Genomic DNA, 13,517 nt, shown 5'->3' on the forward strand with positions numbered 1-13,517 from the left:
ATCAACCCTCCTAAGGGGTCTATAAGGGAATAAAGGGCTTAGGAGGGGGACTAAAATGGTGCTTTGATATCTACAATCCAATGTCTTATTTCAGAGAAATCCCCCTATTTCTTAATATGTAACTGAGCTGTTAAAATCTATGGGCCGGACACTGATCTCCCAGAGAATCTGCCTCCAGAGGTTATTTGACATGAAAGGGGCATTACCAGTGTGAGACATGTAGATCAGGAGAGCGGACTGTCAGTTATTACATGTCTCACACTGGGAACACCACCTTCTATTTCAAATAAGCCTCCCAGGGAGGTGAATGTCCAGCACATATGTAAATCAGCTTCTTAAATCTAAGAAAAGAAGGGAATTTTGTTTACTTACCGTAAATTCCTTTTCTTCTAGCTCCAATTGGGAGACCCAGACAATTGGGTGTATAGCTTCTGCCTCCGGAGGCCACACAAAGTATTACACTCAAAAGTGTAACCCCTCCCCTCTGCCTATACACCCTCCCGTGCCTCACGGGCTCCTCAGTTTTGGTGCAAGAGCAGGAAGGAGGAAACTTATAAATTGGTCTAAGGTAAATTCAATCCGAAGGATGTTCGGAGAACTGAAACCATGAACCAAAGAAACAATTGAACATGAACAACATGTGTACACAACAGAACAACAAGCCCGAAGGGAATAGGGGCGGGTGCTGGGTCTCCCAATTGGAGCTAGAAGAAAAGGAATTTACGGTAAGTAAACAAAATTCCCTTCTTTGTCGCTCCATTGGGAGACCCAGACAATTGGGACGTCCAAAAGCAGTCCCTGGGTGGGTAAAAGAATACCTCGATAAATAGAGCCGACACGGCTCCCTCTTACAGGTGGGCAACCACCGCCTGAAGGACTCGCCTACCTAGACTGGCATCTGCCGAAGCATAGGTATGCACCTGATAGTGTTTCGTGAATGTGTGCAGGCTAGACCAGGTAGCTGCCTGACACACCTGCTGAGCCGTCGCCCGGTGCCGCAATGCCCAGGACGCACCCACGGCTCTGGTAGAATGGGCTTTCAGCCCCGAAGGAAGCGGAAGCCCCAAAGAACGGTAAGCTTCAAGAATCGGTTCCTTGATCCACCGAGCCAAGGTTGACTTGGAAGCCTGCGAACCCTTACGCTGACCGGCGACAAGTACAAAGAGTGCATCTGCACGGCGCAAGGGCGCTGTGCGAGACACGTAGTACCGGAGTGCTCTCACTAGATCTAATGCGTGCAAATCCTTTTCACATCGGTGAATTGGATTAGGGCAAAAAGAAGGTAAGGTGATATCCTGATTGAGATGAAAAGGAGATACCACCTTAGGGAGAAATTCCGGAACAGGACGCAGAACCACCTTATCCTGGTGAAAAACCAGGAAGGGGGCTTTGCATAACAGCGCTGCAAGATCCGACACTCTTCGGAGTGATGTGACTGCCACAAGAAAAGCCACCTTCTGCGAAAGACGTGATAAGGAGACATCTCGCAGCGGCTCGAATGGTGGTTTCTGAAGAGCCGTTAGCACCCTGTTAAGGTCCCAGGGCTCTCGTGGACGCTTGTAAGGTGGGACTATGTGGCATACTCCTTGCAGGAACGTGCGGACCTGCGGGAGCCTGGCCAGGCGCCTTTGAAAAAATACTGAGAGCGCCGATACTTGTCCCTTGAGAGAGCTTAGTGACAAACCTTTGTCCATTCCAGATTGAAGGAAGGAAAGAAAAATGGGTAAGGCAAAAGGCCATGGAGTAAATCCATTCACAGAGCACCAGGACAAGAATATCCGCCAAGTCCTGTAATAGATCTTGGCGGACGTTGGTTTCCTGGCTTGTCTCATAGTGGCAATGACATCCTGAGATAACCCTGACGATGCTAGGAGCCAGGACTCAATGGCCACACAGTCAGGTTGAGGGCCGCAGAATTCAGATGGAAAAACGGCCCTTGTGACAGCAAGTCTGTGCGGTCTGGAATGGCCCACGGTTGACCCACCGTGAGATGCCACAGATCCGGGTACCACGATCGCCTCAGCCAGTCTGGAGCGACGAGAATGGCGCGGCGGCAGTCGGACCTGATCTTGCGTAATACTCTGGGCAGCATCGCCAGAGGAGGAAACACATAAGGCAGTCAAAACTGCGACCAATCCTGTACTAATGCATCCGCCGCCAGAGCTCTGTGATCCTGAGATCGTGCCATGAATGCTGGGACCTTGTTGTTGTGCCGTGACGCCATGAGATCGACGTCCGGCGTTCCCCAGCGGCGACAGATCTCTCGAAACACCTCTGGGTGCAGAGACCATTCCCCCGCGTCCATGCCCTGACGACTGAGAAAATCTGCTTCCCAGTTTTCTACTCCCGGTATGTGAACTGCGGAGATGGTGGAGCCTGTGGCTTCCACCCACTGCAGAATTCGCCGTACTTCCTGGAAGGCTTGACGACTGCGAGTGCCGCCCTGGTGATTGATGTAGGCGACTGCAGTGGCGTTGTCCGACTGGATACGGATCTGCCTGCCCTCCAGCCACTGATGGAACGCCAATAGGGCTAGATACACTGCCCTTATCTCCAGAACATTGATCTGAAGGGAAGACTCTCTCGGAGTCCAGGTCCCCTGAGCCCTGTGGTGGAGAAACACTGCTCCCCACCCTGACAGGCTCGCGTCCGTGGTCACCACAGCCCAGGTTGGGGGCAGGAAGGATTTTCCCTGCGATAGAGAAGTGGGAAGAAGCCACCACTGAAGAGAAGTCTTGGTTGCCAGGGAAAGAGAGACATTCTTGTCGAGGGAAGTCGATCTCTTGTCCCACTTGTGGAGAATGTCCCATTGGAGTGGGCGTAGATGAAATTGCGCGAAGGGCACTGCCTCCATCGCTGCCACCATCTTCCCTAGGAAGTGCATGAGGCGCCTCAATGGGTGTGACTGACTCTGAAGAAGAGATTGCACCCCTGCTTGCAGAGAAAGCTGTTTGTCCAGTGGTAGCTTGACTACCGCTGACTGGGTATGAAACTCCATCCCGAGGTATGTCAATGACTGGGTCGGCGTCAACTTGGATTTTGGAAAGTTGATGATCCACCCGAACTGCTGGAGAGTCTCCAGAGCGACGGTCAGGCTGTGTTGACATGCCTCCCGAGACGGTGCCCTGACTAGGAGATCGTCTAAGTAAGGAATCACCGAGTGGCCTTGGGAGTGTAGGACCGCCACAGCGGATGCCATGACTTTGGTGAAAACCCGTGGGGCTGTCGCCAAGCCGAACGGCAATGCCACGAACTGAAGGTGTTCGTCCCCTATGGCGAAACGCAAGAAGCGTTGATGTTCGGGTGCGATCGGCACATGGAGATAAGCATCCTTGATGTCGATCGATGCGAGAAAGTCTCCCTGTGACATCGAAGCGATGACCGAGCGGAGAGATTCCATCCTGAACCGTCTGGTTCTCACATGTCTGTTGAACAGTTTGAGGTCCAGAACGGGACGGAATGAACCGTCCTTCTTTGGCACCACGAACAAGTTGGAGTAAAAACCGCGCCCCTGTTCCTGAGGGGGGACGGGAATCACAACTCCTTCTGTCTTCAGAGCGGCTACTGCCTGAAGAAGTGCGTCGGCCCGAGCGGGGGGGGGAGGTTGTGAAGAAACGAGTTGGAGGACGAGAGGTGAACTCTATCCTGTAACCGTGAGACAGAATGTCTCTCACCCATCGGTCTTGAACATGTGGCCACCAGGTGTCGCAAAAGCGGGAGAGCCTGCCACCGACCGAGGATGCGGTTCGGGGATGCCCAGAGTCATGAGGAGGCCGCCTTGGAGGCAGTGCCTCCGGCAGCCTTTTGGGGGTGTGACTTAGACCGCCACGCGTAGGAGTTCCTCTGACCTTTCTCCGGCCTATTGGACGAAGAGGATTGGGACCTGGCGGAGGGGCGAAAGGACCGAAACCTCGATTGTATCTTACGTTGCTGAGGTTGCTTCGGCCTGGACTGGGGTAAGGAGGAGTCCTTTCCCTTGGATTCTTTAATAATCTCATCCAATCGTTCTCCAAACAATCGGTCGCCAGAAAACGGCAAACCGGTTAGGAATCTCTTGGAAGCCGAGTCTGCCTTCCATTCGCGCAGCCACATGGCTCTGCGGACCGCCACCGAATTAGCGGATGCCACCGCTGTACGGCTAGCAGAGTCTAGGACTGCATTCATGGCGTATGAAGAAAACGCCGACGCCTGAGAAGTCAAAGACGCAACCTGCGGAGCAGAATTACGTGTGACCACATTAATCTCGGTTAGACAAGCCGAGATAGCTTGGAGTGCCCACACTGCTGCAAAAGCCGGGGCAAAAGACGCGCCCGTGGCTTCATAGATGGATTTCACCAGGAGCTCTATCTGCCTGTCAGTGGCATCTTTTAGCGATGAGCCATCTGTAACCGATACCACAGATCTAGCCGCCAATCTAGAGACTGGAGGATCCACCTTAGGACACGGAGCCCAACCCTTAACTACGTCAGAGGGGAAGGGGTAACATGTGTCAGCAAGGCGCTTAGTAAAGCGCTTGTCCGGAACCGCTCTGGGTTTCTGGACAGCATCCTTGAAGTTAGAGTGGTCGAAAAACGCACTCCGCGTACGTTTGGGGAACCGAAACTGGTGTTTCTCCTGCTGAGAAGCCGAATCCTCTATAGGTGGAGGCGGGGGAGATAGATCTAACACCTGGTTGATGGACGAGATAAGATCATTTAGTAAGGCGTCCCCTTCAGGTGTATCAAGGTTGAGGGCAACGTCATGGTCAGAGCCCTGAGCTGCGACCTCCGCCTCGTCCTCCAGCGAGTCCTCCAGCCGGGAATCTGAGCAGCGTGATGAAGCTGAGGATTCCAAGCGGGCCCGCTTAGCAGGTCTGGGGCTGTGGTCCGTGGAGGAGTCCTCTACGTGAAACATAGAGCCCACCCCGGGAGCGCGCTGCGGCGGGGACCGAGAGGGACCTGGAGGCGCCGATCCAACAGTGTCCTGGGTCTGTGTAAGGACCGGTCTGGACTGCAAGGCTTCTAGCAGCTTGGCAGACCATTTGTCCATAGACTTAGCCATGGATTGTGACAGTGACTCAGAGAGCTTCTCAGCAAAAACTGCAAACTCTGTCCCTGCCGCCTGGACAGTGGATGCATGGGGGTCTACCTGAGCCGAGGGGCCCACAAGTGGTCGCGGCTCCGGCTGAGTCAGTGTAACAGGGGTCGAGCATTGCTCACAGTGAGGGTAGGTGGAACCCGCAGGCAACATTGCCCTACAAGAGGGACAGGTCGCAAAGAACCCCTTTGCCTTAGCGCCCTTGCTCCTTGTGGACGACATGCTGTTGTGTCCCAGGAGAGTGATCACAGAGGGTATAAGGGCAGAGTATACAGCCCGGCCGAACAGAGATATATTATATATATATATATATATATATATATATATATATATATATATATATATATATATATATATATCTATCTATATCTATATCTATCTATATCTATATCTATATCTATATCTATATCTATATATATATATCTATCTATATCTATATATCTATATCTATATCTATATAGATATATATATATATATATATATATATATATATATATATATATATATATATATATATATATATAGATATATATAGATATATATAGATATATAATACGTATCTATTCAGGCAACCCAGGGGGACCAGCACCGGAAGACCGGTGTGGCTTACCGACCGCTAAAGAAGGGAATTTTGTTACTTACCGTAAATTCCTTTTCTTCTAGCTCTTATTGGGAGACCCAGACGATTGGGGTATAGCTACTGCCCTCCGGAGGCCACACAAAGCACTACACTAAAAAGTGCAAGGCCCCTCCCCTTCTGGCTATACCCCCCCGTGGTATCACGGGTTCTCCAGTTTTAGTGCCAAAGCAAGAAGGAGGAAGCCAATAACTGGTTTAAACAAATTAACTCCGAATAACGTCGGAGAACTGAAAAACCGTTCAACATGAACAACATGTGTACCCGCAAACAACCAAGAAATCCCGAAGGACAACAGGGCGGGTGCTGGGTCTCCCAATAAGAGCTAGAAGAAAAGGAATTTACGGTAAGTAACAAAATTCCCTTCTTCTTCAGCGCTCTATTGGGAGACCCAGACGATTGGGACGTCCAAAAGCTGTCCCTGGGTGGGTAAAGAGATACCTCATGTTAGAGCTGCAAAACAGCCCTCCCCTACGGGGATGTCACTGCCGCCTGCAGGACTCTTCTACCTAAGCTGGCATCCGCCGAAGCATAGGTATGCACCTGATAATGTTTGGTGAAAGTGTGCAGACTCGACCAGGTAGCTGCCTGGCACACCTGTTGAGCCGAAGCCTGGTGTCGTAGCGCCCAGGACGCACCCACGGCTCTGGTTGAATGGGCTTTCAGCCCTGAGAGAACCGGAAGCCCTGCAGAACGGTAGGCTTCCAGAATTGGTTCTTTGATCCATCGAGCCAGGGTGGCTTTAGAAGCCTGCAACCTCTTGCGCGTACCAGCGACAAGGGCATCGGAACGGCGTATGGGCGCCGTGCGGGAAATGTAGATTCTGAGTGCTCTCACCAGATCTAGCAAACGTAAACATTCTCATACCGGTGAACCGGATGAGTGCAAAAGGACGGTAAGGAGATATCCTGATTAAGATGAAACGAGGATACGACCTTAGGGAGAAACTCCGGAATGATGCGCAGCACTACCTTGTCCTGGTGAAAACACCAGGAAGGGAGCCTTGGATGACAGAGCTGCCAGCTCAGACACTCGCCGAAGCGATGTGATCGCAACGAGAAACGCCACCTTCTGTGACAGGCGAGAAAAGGAAACTTCCTTCAGAGGCTCGAAAGGCGGCTTCTGGAGAGCAACTAGAACCCTGTTCAGATCCCATGGATCTAACGGCCGCTTGTACGGGGGTACGATATGACAAACCCCCTGCGGGAACGTGCGCACCTTAGAAAGACGTGCTAGACGCTTCTGAAAAAACACGGATAGTGCTGAGACTTGCCCTTTGAGGGAGTCTAGCGACAAGCCCTTTTCTAACTCCTATTGTAGGAAGGAAAGAAAAGTAGGCAATGCAAATGGCCAGGGAGACACTCCCTGAGTAGAGCACCAGATTAAGAAAATCTTCCACGTTCTGTGGTAGATCTTAGCAGACGTGGGCTTCCTAGCCTGTCTCATGGTGGCAACGACCCCTTGGGATAATCCTGAAGACGCTAGGATCCAGGACACAAAGGCCACACAGTCAGGTTCAGGGCCGCAGAATTCCGATGGAGAAAACGGCCCTTGAGACAGTAAGTCTGGTCGGTCTGGTAGTGACCCCGGTCGGCCGACCGTGAGATGCCACAGATCCGGGTACCACGATCTCCTCGGCCAGTCTGGTGCGACGAGTATGACGCGGCTGCAATCGGATCTGATTTTTGCGCAGTACTCTGGGCAAGAGTGCCAGAGGTGGAAACACATATGTGAGCCGGAACTGCGACCAATCTTGCACTAAGGCGTCTGCCGCCAGAGCTCTGTGATCGCGCGATCGTGCCATAAATGCCGGGACCTTGTTGGTGTGCCGAGACGCCATTAGGTCGACGTCCGGCACCCCCCAGCGGCAACAGATTTCCTGAAACACGTCCGGGTGAAGGGACCATTCCCCCGCGTCCATGCCCTGGCGACTGAGGAAGTCTGCTTCCCAGTTTTCTACGCCCGGGATGTGAACTGCGGATATTGTACGGGGACACAGAGTACCTGTAATGGTGCAGGGCCATGTCCCTGAACGGTACTCCAGCTCCGTATCCAGCAGGTTCAAATGGGTCTGTGGATGGAGCCCGGCGTCAGAGCTTTGAGGCCGGCAGGATCCCACTTCCTCAGAGCCCCCCAGGGGGATGTGGAAGGAAAGCAGCATGTGGGCTCCAGCCTCCGTACCAGCAATAGGTACCTCAACCTTACAACACCATCAACGGGTGAGAAGGGAGCATGCTGGGGACCCTATATGGGCCCTCTTTTCTTCCATCCGAAATAGTCAGCAGCTACTGCTGACTAAAATCTGTGGAGCTATGCGTGGATGTCTGACCTCCTTCGCACAAAGCTTGAAAACTGGAGAACCCGTGATACCACGGGGGGGTATAGCCAGAAGGGGAGGGGCCTTGCACTTTTTAGTGTAGTGCTTTGTGTGGCCTCCGGAGGGCAGTAGCTATACCCCAATCGTCTGGGTCTCCCAATAGAGCGCTGAAGAAAAGCGGCGTGTGTGTCTTCCAGATTCCCTGCTCCAGGTCTCCCAGCGGTGGAGAGCTCTTTCCTGATGATTCTCCAGCGCAGAATGTCTGAAAAAAATGGCTGCTGGAGCTCTCAGAGGGGGAGTGGAGCGGTGGGTGGCACCAGGAAAAAGTGCGGGAATCTGGGGTCCCTATTGTGATCAAAGAGGGGGGAGGAAGCATACAGGATGCTCCGGCCCTCACTGTCGACGTCAGGACGGCTGTCCCGCCCCTACCCTGACAGACAGGTCCGGGGGCGGGAGTCTTGCCAGTAGGCCGCAACTGAAGCCGGGGACTAAATTTATGACCGCGGCCGACAAGCAGGCGCGGTCGGCGCGGAAGTCCCCCGGCTTTCGCGGATCAGCAGCCGCTGTGTGTCCCAGGCAGCGTCCCGGTCGGCTGTCTCGCCCCTATCCTGACAGACAGGTCCGGGGGCAAGATTTTGCAAGTAGGCCGCAACTGAAGCCGGGGACTAAATTTATGACCGCGGCCGACAAACAGGCGCGATCGGCGCGGAAGTCCCCCGGCTTTCACGGCCCAGCAGCCCTTGCAGCGTCCGGGTGCCAGGCGCTCCATGAACCGTCCCCATGGGGACACAGAGTACCTGACAGATGCAGGGCCCGGTCCCTGATGAAGAAAATACTCCGGTCCAGCAGATACCACACAAGGGCTGCGGAGGGAGCACGGTCCCAGTACCTGGATGACCGCTGAGGATCCCACTTCTCCCAGAGCCCCCAAGGGATGGTGAAGGAAGAAGGGAATTTTGTTTACTTACCGTAAATTCCTTTTCTTCTAGCTCTAATTGGGAGACCCAGACAATTGGGTGTATAGGCTATGCCTCCGGAGGCCGCACAAAGTATTACACTTAAAAGTGTTAAGCCCCTCCCCTTCTGCCTATACACCCCCCGTGCTCCCACGGGCTCCTCAGTTTTGGTGCAAAAGCAAGAAGGAGGAAAAAGAATTATAAACTGGTTTAAAGTAACTTCAATCCGAAGGAATATCGGAGAACTGAAACCATTCAACATGAACAACATGTGTACACAAAAAAACAGGGGCGGGTGCTGGGTCTCCCAATTAGAGCTAGAAGAAAAGGAATTTACGGTAAGTAAACAAAATTCCCTTCTTCTTTGTCGCTCTATTGGGAGACCCAGACATTTGGGACGTCCAAAAGCAGTCCCTGGGTGGGTAAAAATAATACCTCGTAAGAGAGCCGTAAAACGGCCCTTTCCTACAGGTGGGCAACCGCCGCCTGAAGGACTCGTCTACCTAGGCTGGCATCTGCCGAAGCATAGGTATGCACTTGATAGTGCTTCGTGAAAGTGTGCAGGCTCGACCAGGTAGCCGCCTGACACACCTGCTGAGCCGTAGCCTGGTGCCTCAAAGCCCAGGACGCGCCCACGGCTCTGGTAGAATGGGCCTTCAGCCCTGAGGGAACCGGAAGCCCAGCCGAACGGTAAGCTTCGATAATTGGCTCCTTGATCCACCGAGCCAGGGTTGATTTGGAAGCCTGTGACCCTTTACGCTGGCCAGCGACAAGGACAAAGAGTGCATCCGAGCGGCGCAGGGGTGCCGTACGAGAAATGTAGAGTCTGAGTGCTCTCACCAAATCTAACAAGTGCAAATCCTTTTCACATTGGTGAACTGGATGAGGATAAAAAGAAGGTAAGGAAATATCCTGATTGAGATGAAAGGGGGATACCACCTTAGGGAGAAATTCCGGAACCGGACGTAGAACCACCTTGTCCTGGTGAAACACCAGGAAAGGGGCTTTGCACGACAACGCTGCTAGCTCAGACACTCTCCGAAGAGAAGTGACTGCTACTAGAAAAACCACTTTCTGCGAAAGTCGTGAGAGGGAAATATCTCTCATTGGCTCGAATGGTGGTTTTTGAAGAACCATCAGCACCCTGTTTAGATCCCAGGGTTCTAACGGCCGTTTGTAAGGTGGAACTATGTGACAAACCCCCTGCAGGAACGTGCGTACCTGTGGAAGTCTGGCTAGGCGCTTCTGAAAAAACACAGAGAGCGCTGAGACTTGTCCCTAAAGGGAGCCGAGCGACAAACCCTTTTCCAGTCCAGATTGAAGGAAGGACAGAAAAGTAGGTAATGCAAATGGCCAGGGAGAAGAAGGGAATTTTGTTACTTACCGTAAATTCCTTTTCATCTAGCTCCAATTGGGAGACCCAGACGATTGGGTGTATAGCTACTGCCTCCGGAGGCCACACAAAGTATTACACTAAAAAGTGTAAGGCCCCTCCCCTTCTGCCTATACACCCCCCTTGGGATCACGGGCTGCTTCAGTTTTAGTGCAAAAGCAAGAAGGAGGAAAGCCAATAACTGGTTAAACAAATTCAATCCGAAGGAACATCGGAGAACTGAAACCATTCAACATGAACAACATGTGTACCCGAACAACCAAAAATCCCGAAGGAAAAGGGGGCGGGTGCTGGGTCTCCCAATTGGAGCTAGAAGAAAAGGAATTTACGGTAAGTAACAAAATTCCCTTCTTCGGCGCTCCATTGGGAGACCCAGACGATTGGGACGTCCAAAAGCAGTCCCTGGGTGGGTAAATTAATACCTCAAGTTTGGACTGTAAAAACAGCCCTTCCCTACATGGAGGCAACCGCCGCCTGCAGGACTCTTCTACTTAGGCTGGCATCCGCCTAAGCGTAGGCATGCACCTGATAACGTTTGGTGAAGGTGTGCAGACTCGCCCAGGTAGCCGCCTGGCACACCTGCTGAGCCGTAGCCTGGTGCCGTAATGCCCAGGACGCACCCACGGCTCTGGTAGAATGGGCCTTCAGCCCTGATGGAACCGGAAGCCCAGCAGAACGGTAGGCTTCAAGGATTGGTTCCTTGATCCATCGAGCCAGGGTGGATTTGGCAGCCTGCGACCCCTTGCGCTGACCAGTGACAAGGACAAAGAGTGCATCCGATCGGCGCAGGGGCGCCGTGCGGGAAGTGTAGATTCTGAGTGCTCTTCACCAGATCCAACAATGCAAATCCATTTCATATCGATGAAATGGATAAGAACAAAAAGGAAGGTAAGGAGATATCCTGATTGTGATGAAAAGGGGATACCACCTTAGGGAGAAACTCCGGAATCGGGCGCAGCACTACCTTGTCTTGGTGAAACACCAGGAAGGGAGCTTTGGATGACCGCGCTGCTAGCTCGGACACTCTCCGAAGAGACGTGACCGCTACCAGAAAGGCCACTTTCTGTGAAAGTCGAGAAAGTGAAACATCCCTCAGAGGCTCGAAGGGCGGCTTCTGGAGAGCAATTAGTACCCTGTTCAGATCCCATGGGTCTAACGGCCTCAGCACGGAGGGACAATGTGACAAACCCCCTGCAGGAACGTGCGTACCTGAGGAAGTCGTGCTAGGCGCTTCTGAAAGAATACAGACAGCGCTGGAACTTGTCCTTTAAGGGAGCCGAGCAACAAACCTGTTTCCCAACCCGATTGCAGGAAGGAAAGAAAAGTAGGCAATGCAAATGGCCAGGGAGACACTCCCTGAGCAGAGCCCTAAGGTAAGAATATCTTCCACGTCCAGTGGTAGATCTTGGCAGACGTCGGCTTCCTAGCCCGTCACATAGTGGCAATGACGTCATGAGATAATCCTGAAGACGCTAGGATCCAGGACTCAATGGCCACCCAGTCAGGTTCAGGGCCGGAGGATTCAGATGGAAAACGGCCCTTGGGACAGTAAGTTTGGCCGGTCTGGTAGTGCCCACGGCCGGCCGACTGTGAGATGCCACAGATCCGGGTACCACAACCTCCTCTGCCAGTCTGGGGCGACGAGGATGGCGCGGCGGCAATCGGAGCTGATCTTGCGTAGCACTCTGGGCAACAGTGCCAGAGGGGGAAACACATAGGGTAGCTGGAACTGCGACCCATCCTAAACTAAGGCGACTGCCGCCAGAGCTCGTTGATCGTAAGACCACACCATGAAACTCGTGACCTTGGTGTTGTGCCTAGACGCCATTAGGTCGACGTCCGGCCTCCCCCGAAGGCCCCAGATTTCCTGAAACCCGTCCGGGTGCAGAGACCATTCCCCTGCGTCCATACCCTGGCGACTGAGGAAGTCTGCTTCCCAGTTTTCTACGCCCGGGATGTGAACTGCGGATATGGTGGATGCTCTGTCTTCCACCCACATCAGAATCCGCCGGACTCCTTGGGAGGCTTGCCGACTGCGTATTCTGCCTTGGTGGTTGATGTATGCTACCGCTGTGGAGTTGTCCGACTGAACTCGGATCTGTTTGCATTCCAGCCACTGCTGGAAGGCTTGCAGGGCAAGATACACTGCTTAGATTTCCAGAACATTGATCTGAAGGGTGGACTCCTGCTGAGTCCACGTACCCTGAGCCCTGTGGTGGAGAAAGACTATTCTCCACCCTGACAGACTCACGTCTGCCGTGACCACCGTCCAGGATAGGGGTAGGAAGGACCTTCCTTTTGACAATGAGGTGGGAAGAAGTCACCACTGAAGAGAGTCCTTGACCGTCTGAGAAAAGGAGACGTTCCTGTCTAGGGACGTCGACTTCCCATCGCTTTGGCGGAGAATGTCCCATTGAAGTGGACGCAGATGAAACTGCGCGAAAGGGACTGCCTCCATTGCTGCTACCATCTTCGCTAGGAAGCGCATGAGGCGTCTTAAGGGGTGTGACTGGCCTTGAAGGAGAGACTGCACCCCCGTCTGTAGTGAACGCTGTTTGTCCAGCGGAAGCTTCACTATCGCTGAGAGAGTATAGAACTCTATGCCAAGATATGTCAGTAATTGGGTCGGTGTCAGATTTAACTTTGAAAAGTTGATGATCCACCCGAAACTCTGGAGAGTCTCCAGCGCAACGTTCAGGCTGCGTTGGCATGCCTCTTGAGAGGGTGCGTTGACAAGTAGATCGTCCAAGTAAGGGATCACAGAGTGACCCTGAGAGTGCAGGACTGCTACCACTGCTGCCGTGACCTTGGTGAAAACCCGTGGGGCTGTCGCCAGACCTAAGGGCAGGTCTACGAACTGAAGATGCTCGTTTTCTATAACGAATCGCAGCAAACGCTGGTGCTCTGGAGCAATTGGCACGTGGAGATAAGCATCCTGATGTCTCTTGATGCTAGGAATCTCCTTGAGACCTTGAGGCAATGACGGAGCGGAGGGATTCCATCCGGAACCGCCTGGTTTACACTGCTTTTTGAGCAGTTTTAGGTCTAGAACGGAACGGAAGAGCCGTCCTTTTTTGGCACCACAACCAGATTGGAGTAAAAACCGTGACCTTGTTCCTGAAGAGGAACAGGGATTAT

At 52.8% G+C, this 13,517-nt stretch overlaps 1 protein-coding gene across 2 annotated transcripts in view; it reads right to left on the minus strand.

Annotated features, from left to right (window-relative positions):
- The window catches only part of USP7 (ubiquitin specific peptidase 7), a 245,198-nt gene that overhangs the window by 31,580 nt on the left and 200,101 nt on the right, over positions 1-13,517 (minus strand). The window lies entirely within an intron of this gene.

Source organism: Anomaloglossus baeobatrachus, chromosome 7, assembly GCF_048569485.1.
Source record: "Anomaloglossus baeobatrachus isolate aAnoBae1 chromosome 7, aAnoBae1.hap1, whole genome shotgun sequence".
NCBI classification, from domain to species: Eukaryota; Metazoa; Chordata; class Amphibia; order Anura; family Aromobatidae; genus Anomaloglossus; species Anomaloglossus baeobatrachus.